Source organism: Saccostrea cucullata, unplaced genomic scaffold, assembly GCF_032062105.1.
Source record: "Saccostrea cucullata isolate Sc308-1 unplaced genomic scaffold, CSIRO_AGI_Scuc_v1 ctg13524, whole genome shotgun sequence".
Taxonomy (NCBI): domain Eukaryota; kingdom Metazoa; phylum Mollusca; class Bivalvia; order Ostreida; family Ostreidae; genus Saccostrea; species Saccostrea cuccullata.
Genome location: NW_026920708.1, coordinates 3897 through 15098, shown reverse-complemented (window position 1 = coordinate 15098; position 11202 = coordinate 3897). Strand labels below are relative to the sequence as shown.

At 34.9% G+C, this 11202-nt stretch overlaps 1 long non-coding RNA gene across 1 annotated transcript; it reads left to right on the top strand.

The window, feature by feature from the left end:
• Window positions 1–7973: 7973 nt before the first annotated feature.
• LOC134256168 (uncharacterized) lies at window positions 7974–10831 on the top strand. The gene is made up of 3 exons (XR_009989670.1): window positions 7974–8039; window positions 8133–8176; window positions 10782–10831. It is a non-coding gene; the product is annotated as an uncharacterized LOC134256168 (long non-coding RNA).
• The last annotated feature ends 371 nt before the right edge of the window (window positions 10832–11202 follow it).

Here is an 11202-nt window from a genome sequence, read left to right as displayed (position 1 = left end):
CCACTGTTTTCCCATGCACATTTGTGTCATATTAAACTAATAAATAAGACAAAAATAAGAGAACCATTTTTTAAAGATCGCTTCATGGAGTTTATTTTAGCATTCTTGTCTCAAAGACCTGATTCAAGTTATTGAGCATAAATGATATCTGATTCTTTGACCGTCGTAGGGCGAGCCATGTTTTTTGGCGAAACGTTTCAACTTTTTTCGATTAATTAATCGGGATAGTTCACTTTGGGGATAAACAGGAAATTGAAAAAAAGTTCATAACCGTTTCACCGCTTTAGTGTTACATGTAAAATGTGTTCAATATACTTTCTGAACCTCGAATCATAGGCTATAAGAACGATTTTTTTTAAAATTTCATTGAAGTTATCACACCTTTTAAACAGCACATTCCAAAGAAAAGGCGCGAAGATTAATTCGTAGCTATGAGAGAAGCACTGTTTCGTTAATGTACATGTACTCAGTATCCAAGTAGATTTAGAGTAGACGTCCCGATAGCGTTATATCTAGTGCGTTGGAATTTCATGCTGGCGACTTAAGTTCAATCCCCCTTGTGTGCAAATCTTTTTTTTTTACTTTTTCAGCTCGATTTTATATTTTCTTTCCGGAATTGGACGGAAGACCTCTCGTTGCTCGCAACGAGTTTCATATCTAGTTATTATTATTTTTCTTCTCGGGAAAATTTTGTCCGCGAATGATCTTGTAAACTACACATCCGACTAAGGTGAAATGTTTTTAGGGTCAGTAGACATGTAATGCAGATTTGCGGAACGAAGGTCATTTTGCGCGCACGTGCTTGCAAGAGCGCGCACGTGCAACACGTGAAATGACCGATTTAATTGATATAGGCGTAACTTTTTACATTTTTGATGAAATGCTTTTAAACTCATAATATAAGGATATATTAGTAGCATAGACAATATGACATGGTAAAAATAGCAAGATCTCACGCGCATGCACGTGCGCTTCGCTCTGATTGGCTGAAATTAAAGTCTTAATATCTTTCTTGTTTTTTGACGAAATCCTTTGAAATTTTGAACACAGCCATGCATTAGGATATCCTACAACATGATATATAGCAATTATTATGAAAACACGTGCATGCACGTGTGCTGCAATCTCATTGGCTGAAATTTTAAATAGCTATAACTCCCTTGGTTTTCAACCAAACGGGGTGGGATTTAGAACATAGATAGATATAATGGACTTCTACAAGAAGGTATGCTCATGTATGCACGTGCGTGCACGTGAAATGAGTAAAATCAAAAATACATTTGAATGAGCGTATTTTTTTTTTTTATACTTTTGGATTAAATACTTTAATATTTAGTATATCAAATCATATAGATTGTGTAGACAAGATAATATGGTCTTATTACGCACATGCATTCATATGCGCACGCGTGCAATGCTAAAATTTGAATGAACTTGGTACACTTAAGGTAAACGTTGTTAAAGTCTCAAATGCATAGAGTTTGTCTTATTTAATGAAGCTTACAGGGAATATGGCACCAAAAGGAAGTTGGGGAGCGTTTGGGGAACATCTGTAACGGTCCCCGTTACAATTAGCACTAGTTTATATATGGTATAAAAATGAAGAGTTTCGCTATTGTAGTTTTCACACAATCTAACTATAGTCGCCCCTCTTAAATTCATAGATTCAGTATGATCTCACAACTATATTTTTTTAAAAGTATGACAGCATTGTTGGATAAGATAAATTAATCAGATCAAGACATAACATCATTTTTATTTAACAGGGCTCTCGATTCTCTATAATTGGGGCCGTTATGGGCCCCATTCCCAAATCCCAATGCAAAAAAGGTACCTTTTTTCCCAATTGAATGACTGTGTTAATTTTCCCAAAAGTCATTTCTCCTCAAAATTAAAGAAAATATCGCTGGATATGTAATAATCAAACTTGTTTTCCACATTCATTTGTATAGCAAAACAATAATTTAGTTGATAACAAAGATCAGAAACCCAGTATATCATGTTTATAAAAAAATAACGGTTATCCCAAAATTTCCCGAAATGTTGCGGTTTTTCCCAATTTTGACGGACCCGGACCCATTCCCAAAAAGTGGTGTGAGAGCCCTGAATTTTCCTATATAAAGTCTGTTTCACCATTCTAGTGCATTTTGTTTTTGGTCTGAGCCAAGGATAATTCTGATTAGTTGCTTTAAGAGGGTTTATTACATGCATCTTGTAAATGCCTGTGTATGAAATGCAGATTAAGTGAAGGCTTGGAAATTTCAAAAACATCAACGATTTTTTTCCCTTGCAATAAATAATCCATATCAACAGATTAATGAGTTACGGTATATTAACAATCTATAGCTAAACAGATAAGCAGACGGAATATGCATTTTGTCATGCTTATTTCATCAAATCCTTTATGCCCATGATCAAATAAGTTGAGAAAAATGTCCAATAATCAGTGCTCATTAATGACCTTTTTTTTAGGTCACCTGAGTAACTCAGGTGACCTATTGCTATCCGTTTTCGTCCGTCGTCGTGCGTCGTGTGTTAACATTTGAACATTTTCAGCTTCTTCTCTGAAACCACTGAACCAATTTCAACCAAATTTGGTATACAACATCTATGGGTAGAGGGAAAGAAAAATTGTGAATTTCATGGTCCCCGCGCCCCTGGGGCCTGAGGGGTGGGGCCAAATTCTCTAAAATTGATGCAATCTTTAAAAATCTTCTTCTTTACTCCTGGACATCAAGCAGGCAAACTGTTGGCAAGAATGTAATAAGCATTGAGTCTTCTACCAAAATTGTGAAATTCATGGCCCCAGGGTCAGGGGTTCTAGTGCTAGGGCGGGGCTCTATAGATTATATAGCAAAAATGCATTATTTCTTTGAAAATCTTCTTCTCTGCCCCTGGGTATCAAATAAACTAACTAAGCACATAGTTATGACGAGCAAGAGTGCCTCTTCCAGATTTGTGAATTTTATGGCCCCAGGGTCAGGGGTTCTGATGTTAGGGCGGGGCTCTATAGATTATTTAGTGAAAATGCATTATTTCTTTGAAAATTTTTTTCTCTGGTCCTGGGTATTAAATAAACCAACTAAGCACATAGTTATAATGAGCAAGAGTGCCTCTTCCAGATTTGTGAATTTTGTGGCCCCAGGGTCAGGGGTTCTGGTGTTAGGGCAGGGCTTTATTGATTATACAGTGAAAATGCATTTATTCTTTGAAAATCTTCTTCTCTGCTTCTGGGTATCAAATAAACTAACTAAGCACATAATTATGATGAGCAAGAGTGCCTCTTCCAGATTTGTGAATTTTTTGGCCCCAGGGTCAGGGGTTCTCTGGTGTTAGGGCGGGGCTCTATTGATTATATAGTGAAAATGCATTTATTCTTTGAAAATCTTCTTCTCTGCTTCTGTGTATTAAATAATCTAACTAAGCTCATAGTTATGATGAGCAAGAGTGCCTCTTCCAAAATTGTGAATTTTATGGCCCCAGGATCAGGGGTTCTGGTGTTAGGGCGGGGTTCTATTGATTATATAGTGAAAATGCATTAATTCTTTGAAAATCTTCTTCTCTGCTTCTGGGTATTTAATAAACTAACTAAGCTCATAGTTATGATGAGCAAGAGTGCCTCTTCCAAAATTGTGAATTTTATGGCCCCAGGGTTAGGGGTTCTGGTGCTAGGGCGGGGCTCTATTGATTATATAGTAAAAATAAATTCATTGAAAATATTTTCCTTTGCTTCTGGGTTTTATGCCAATGATCCAAGTATATATTTATTTATGATGAAGAAAGGTGCATCTAGCAAAGTGTTTTTTTATGCCCCCAGGGTCAGAGGGGGGGGGGGGGGGTTACATAGTTACATTTGCAAAATTTTGAAATATGTGGCCCATGGGTCAGTGGTTCCTTTAGGGTGAGGTGCACAACTGGGTATAAAGTGGAAGTGCATTTTCTCTGATCTACCTCTGGGTATTAAGTAAATAGAGTAAGCATGCTAAGTTAATAATTATGATAAGCAATGGTGCCTCTTTCAAAATTGTAAATTGTGAATTTCATGGCCTCTGGTTTAAAACACGAACCAAATTAATCGCGCTGGTTATGGAACCTATATTTATAACACTCAACATATTGATCATATTCAGACATACAGCAAAGCTTTGTTGTATATATAATTAGTATTTGATTATTATTATTATAACTAGTATTTTCTTCATCTTTCTTAGATATAGAAGGAGTATCCACTGTTTACAGTAGGTATGAAATTCCTAACACATTATAAATCGAAAGCAAAGAAGATGGGGGGATAAGGCGGGCAGAATGCCTATAGCGTCAGATATTAAGAAATTACATTTGATACGTAAATTGTATGGAATCCGGATAGGGCCATGCAGTTAACTATCGCATCATCGCACCATCGAGGTACGGTTTGGGTTGATAATGTGATGACACGATAATGCGATGACGATGAAGCAATGGTGCGATGACGATGAAGTTATGTTGCGATAGTGCGATAATGATGATGCGATGGCGATGGTACGATATCACGATGAAGCGATGGCGCGATAACAAGATGGCGCGATAACAAGATGGTGCGATAGTGATGGCACGATAGTGCGATGACGATGGCGCGATGGTACGATGACGATAAAGCAACATTCACTTTTACTCTATCGTTCTATTGCACCATCGTCATCGCATTATCGCTTGATCGCATCATCGTCATCGCGCTATCGCACCATAACTCCATCGTCATCGCTTCATCGTTATCGCATTATCGCGCCATCGACCTATTAGTCGATACTCGATGGTGCGATAGTAAACTGCATGGCCCTATCCGGATTCCATAAAATTGAGTATTTAAATTTACTTTTCATTATTGAAATTTATGAAATTATGAGAAAAAAAAACATTTTCTGCGAGAAAATAAATCTCTTTAAAAAATTTCATTTATAAAAATATTCGATGGTATACATTTGTACGTGGGATTCGAACCCCCATCAATGAAATACCGAGTTATCATACTGCTTTGATACTAACGCGCTAACCACTATGCTACATGGCTCATGATGATGAGTGGCATTTATCATGTTTGTGATCTGACCCTTGACTTAATGAACTTGAAGTATTTCTCGGAAAGATGCGAATGTTTTGTCATAAAAGTGTACTTTAAAGGTATAGTGGGTCTTCGCTCCATTCTTTTGTAAACCAAAAAATATTTATTTTATCGCAAACTTTTAGGATTTTCTTTCAAAAAAATGGAGCGAAGACCCACTCATATTAAAAAAAAATTGTTAAAGATATGTATGCCATGTTAAACAGTATTTTTGCACAGCTGAAACCAAACAAAAATTTCTGAAGTATGATAAGCCATGAAAAATGAAGCATTCTTGCAAATTCGACGAAATATTTTTCGGTATTAACAAAGTACTGGTCGGGAAAAGAACACGATATTCTCATGCATATTTATAAAGGACTGACGTTTATGCTGGATCTGCGCATGTGCGCGGGAAAAACATCACGAGAATCATCAGGGCCCGCCGTTAAAAAACATACTTAAGTCTGAGAATGCTCTCAAGTCTGAGGATTTTCTCAAATCCAAAATTCTCAGACTCAGCGGCCTTCATAAAAAGTTGAGAAAAATAAAAATTCCTTATATCATGAGGTTATACTCAGTTTTATTCTCAAATTCTCAGCTGAGTAATTCTCAAGACTTGAGTTGAGATTTCTTTTTGAGAATTCTCAAAGTTTTATGACGGCGGACCCAGGTCGAGGAAACTAGTTTTTGTGACGTCTGTTCAGTGAGGAACCAACATGACTGACAAATCGACCAATCAGCTCAATGAGTTGCATTTAATGCATTTATGGGTTACTACAAGTACATAAAATACTACATGTGTTTTTCGAAAAGGCTAGTTTTTTTTAAATCGCTCTCGGAAAGACATGATGCATTTTCCCAAGCATTTACACGCTTAATGCATTATATACATTATTATCTACTAATCCCATGCTCACATTTGCATACAAATGATTAACAATGATAAAAATTTAAGTTTTCCCCACATCATTGTACAGCTCCGTTTGTTTACAGTTTCCCCGTGCTGTAGCTGTCAGTGAAAAATTAATTTCACGCGTGATTATTCCTCGGTACAAAAAGCATTCAACTCTGAGGTGTGCTCACGTATTGACAATGTTTACAACGTGTACAACTTCGAAACATACAGTATGCTACTCAATACACGTTCTACATCAATGCACATGAGCATTAATGTAGAGGTAATTTAAAAAAAAAACGCAAAACTTGTCCTTTTTATAAATGCATAAACTTTTAAATTTCTACATGTAGTAATAACTGAGCAACAATTAATTCAACCAGTTACACGGCAAATACGAATATCTAAAACTGGAGTCTTATTTACTTGTGGAGACTTTGTGAGCGGTATTTCAAAGTCCTTTTTTACAAGAAAAACTGAATTTGTTTGTTAATGAGAGCACGGAAATTCTAAATAGTACCAATTCTTCCTATTTTTCTCAAACACGTTTCAAAAAATTGTATATTCCATTGGCTTTCCAGCCGTCATTTGAAATCGCATCCTTAATCTCCTAACCCACGTGTTTGTAGTAAAAACGTAGTAGACCATCATGCTTTTCAGCTCATTCACGAAACTGGACTATTGTTTGCTGTGAGCATGCGAGCCCACGTGATTATGAATATTTCAATAAGAGGCGGTTTAATATCCGACTCGGAGAGAAAACAATTTTTACCAAATAATATTTCATACCTTTTAAAAGTGATGGAGTGGAATTGTCTTATTTGCAGAAAGTATATAACTTTTATAACTTGATGATACACCACATATATTTATTTCTTTAAAAATAAAACACTAATACGGCATATATATCTTTAAATTATGAAGAAATTATCGTTTTTGTTCATTTAAGGCTGGTATGCTTTTTCATAGGCAAATATTTTCTGTCTTAGTGAAATTTTTGTAAATTATAGAGATTGTACATTAAGTATACTTTAATATTAGATGGAATATGACAAAATTTGGATATAATTTAGATTAAAATTATCACTCTTATCTGTAGTACTATAGGCATTCTGCCCGCCTTATCGCCACATCTTCCTTTATTCTTAATATCTAACGCGATTTTAAAAGATTTTTTTAAGTTAAGGTACAGGGGGTTTATAGGGGCCTGTTTAGTGCATTTTGTTTAACGTCCCTCTCCAGAATATTTCACTGATATGGAGACGTCACCATTGCCGATGAAGGGCTGCAAATTTAGGCCTATGCTCGGCACTTATACGGCCTTTGAGCAGGGAGGGATCTTTATCGTGCCACACCTGCTGTGACATGAGGACTCGGTTTATACAGTCTCATCCGAAGGACCGCCTCATATAATCGCCTTTTACGAGAAGCAAGAAGTACTGAGGACCTATTCTAACCCGGATCCCCACGAAAGCCCCATTCCCAGTTGGAAAAAGTATGAGTTTTCCCAATTTCATTAAAGAAAATTCCCAAAAGAGAATCGAAACAAACAAATGAGTTTTAAAAAATGTCCAAACTCAGTAATATGTACATTAAAAATGTTGTTTCAAATACAGTTTTAAAAGGCATTCTCCAAAAACTGTTTGACTGAAAGTAAAATAAGCCAAAGAAATACCATACCTTGCAAATGAAAAAATCCTTTTATTTGAATTTATATATAGAAAAATGTTAAATATTATATTTTCCCAATTTCAACCAAATGTCGCTATTTTTTCCCAAATGGAAAGGTCTAGTCCCCTTTTTTTAAGATCTAGAAAAAAAACTCCGATGTATCTTATTTTTGATATTCAGAGTAAAGTAAATGCATAAGATAATAGATAAATAGGTCGTATGATGGAATCAGATAAACTGTACAAATATGCAGTCATATGAGTTCTATTCTGGGTAGTTCAACGAAGCTTTAGATATAGATATTCCGAGAAATGGCAGATAAACGTTAGCGATAGGACGTTGATCTAAACAAACATTTCATCAAACAGAAATGTCCTTGCAACGGGAAAGGTTTATTTCGTTGGTTTCTTCACAATGAATTTAAAATGTTTCTTATCTGCCAAAGCAATGATATTTTATTCTTTTCTTTATGTCATTTTTCAGAAAGAAAGATGAAGACATTCTTGTTGTTTGCGTTTATACTATCCGTAAGTACTATGTTATCAAATTAAAAGTCAATTTTAATAGCAACTCTTACCTATGAAAGAAATTAAAAAAAAATAAAATGCTATAATTTTTTTTATTTTCAACGTTTGTATGTTGTTTAACGTCCCTCTCGAGAATTTTTCACTCATATGGAGAGGCCACCACGTGCCGGTGGAGAGCTGCCAATTTTATCCTATACTCGATACTTACGCCAATTGAGCAGTGAGGGATCTTTTTCGTGCCAGTGTAAAGACGAATTATGACCCCCAACGAATAATGACCCCATCGAATAATGACCGGGGGTCATTTTTTGACAGCGAAAAATGACCCTCGGTCAATATTCTACGGCGAAAAATGACCACCGGTCATTATTTGACGTCGAAAAATGACCCTTTTGCCCGTAGAAAAAGTATCACTACCCTAAAAATTTGCAGAACACACGTGAAGAAAAATGACCCCCGTAGAAAAATGACTCCCTGTGAAATTTTTAGGGACAAAAAAAAATATTTTAAGGTCAACGTGATGATTCAGAATCTAAAGGAGAAAAAGATTTATCGAGCCTAAAGGGTTATGTATACATTGTTTTTCGATGGTGAAAATCATCGTACTGACAGAAAAAATCAGCAGTATTATTATATTATTATATCCTCCGCTTGAAAAGCGGGAGGGTATATAGTGATCGGGATGTCCGTCCGTCTGTTACGCTTTTTGGTATCCATCTCTTATCCGCAACTCCTCTTATGTATAAAAAAATGTGTTTGTGAAACAGCTAATATGCGCCTGTATGGCAACATAGCGAAGATTAAACTTTTCCTAAATGCAATTTAAATACATTGGTACCCAAAGTAGGGTCTTCTCACAAGAAATACAATTGCTAAATAGAAAAGCCCTAGCACCACTTCTTCAAAAGTAATGGCCAAGGATAAGTTTTTGAAAGGTAGGTCAAACTCAAAGGGTCAAAGTTGATGGTTTCTTAAGAAAGGTTTAATGTAACAAGGATTACATATGTGAAGTATGAAAACCCTAGCCCTTACCGTTCAAAAGTTATGGCCAAGGTTAAAGTTTTTTTCATAAGTACGGAAATCTCCAAGGTCAAGGTCAAATTTGGTGGTACCCAAAGGAATTTCTTGTCACAAGGAATACACATATTAAATATGAAAGTCATAGCTCCAATAAATGAAAAGTTATGGACAAGGTCAAAGTTTTTGCGGACAAACAGACGCCAGATAGACAGACAGCCATACATACGGACATTATAAAACTATAAAACTATATACTATAAAAACTTTAAACTATAAAAAGAAATTGTCTTCAATTAACTTGTCATATTATGATACAGTATAAAGAAGACGTTACAAAAATGAAAATGTTTGTTCTGATTATCATATTAAATTCTCTGAAAAATATACTCAGAACGGAGTAAAAGAGTGGTCAGGAGTAAAACAAGAATTAAGAAATGTAATGAATACTGTGTGCTAAATCAAAAGGTTATGTCTACATTATAGTTTTTGCATTAGAATGTGTATTTTACACTAGCCCATAGCTTTACAGGGCATATTTTTAGGTATTATACCAACCCCACCCCTTACTTATTTAGGAGGAAGTCGATTATCAACAAAAGCAACAAAAAAAACTACCCTACCTTTGTTTTTCTATAAGGAGGGACTAAAAATAAGCTTAAAATAATCTACTATTCTACTAATTTTTAACTGTTACTTTGCCACAATACTTTCAATTATACCTCCACCAATATTTAAAGTATGCTTTAATCATGGCGAAGTAAATTATGATGATAGTACTTGTGTGAAGGCTTAACTTCATTTCAATATTTTATCTAGAGCCTCTATCAGTATTATTGAAAGGTATAGAGTTTTATTTATATTTTTGCTTTTCATTTATTTTTTTGTTTTGATTTAACGTAATGTTCTTTTGATTTTTTTGGGGGGGAGGGATAAAAATTTCATCCTCTTTCATTGTCAAATAGGATTAATTCGAAAAAATTACGTATTAATTCGTCTGCTACAAATTTCTAGAATTTGTAGCTTTTTCCCAACAATTTTTTTTTTCGAAACAACGTATCAATGGAGTCCATAAAGAAAAACAAACTATATTTCATCTCCAATCCCTAGGACTCTTTTTCTACGAAAAATGATTTTTTCTACGGGTAGGGGTCATTTTTTGTCGCTGAAAAATGACCCCCGGTCATTATTCGATGGGGGTCATTATTCGTCTTTACACCAGCACCTACTTTGACACGGGACCTCAGTTTATACGTATACGTTCTCATCCGCAGGACCAGTTTCCATGTCCCACAGTGGGATTCGAAACCGCGATGTAAGGATCAATTTACATTGAATAATACTATTTTAAATTTTAAAAGCGAATTTTTATTTACTGTCATGACAAAGAACTTTTTAAATTCGATTTAAAAAATTTAAAAAACAGGTTCCTAGCTATTCCAGCATTGCATATACATGTGTTGGGTTGTTCAAATAAATAAGAATTCTTACTTTAAAACTGTGAACTTTCCAAAAGTCTGAACTCAAAATGTTCTGGTGGTGAAAGATGGTGTTGAAAAAAGAAAATAATATATTTGATATATTTCAGAATTTATATCTGACTTTTGCGGACTGGATGCATCCACACTATAGCTACAGTAAGTTTAGTTATACTTTGATTTAATTTTTTTTTAATGTTCAGAATCTTTTTTTTTTTTTTTTTTTTGCTTCCTTTAGGTTTCACTTATTTTATTGTACTGAGCTTTCAAAAGAAATAATAATTTTTTCATTACCATTAAGTAATTGCCCGGATCTAAAGGTAAATGATTGGGTTCATAAAATATTTGATTTATGAGTAAAATTATTTCAATCTTAGAGTTGTTCTTTCGACCCCCATGCTTTTTTGACTTCATGTGCATTAGTTCATGTGAATCAATATTTCAAATGAGCTTTTCTGACAAAATTTTGTTCGCTGTCTGATGCTGTTATTGTTGTCGACGTTGATATCGTGGTCCTTAAAGTTTTACAAT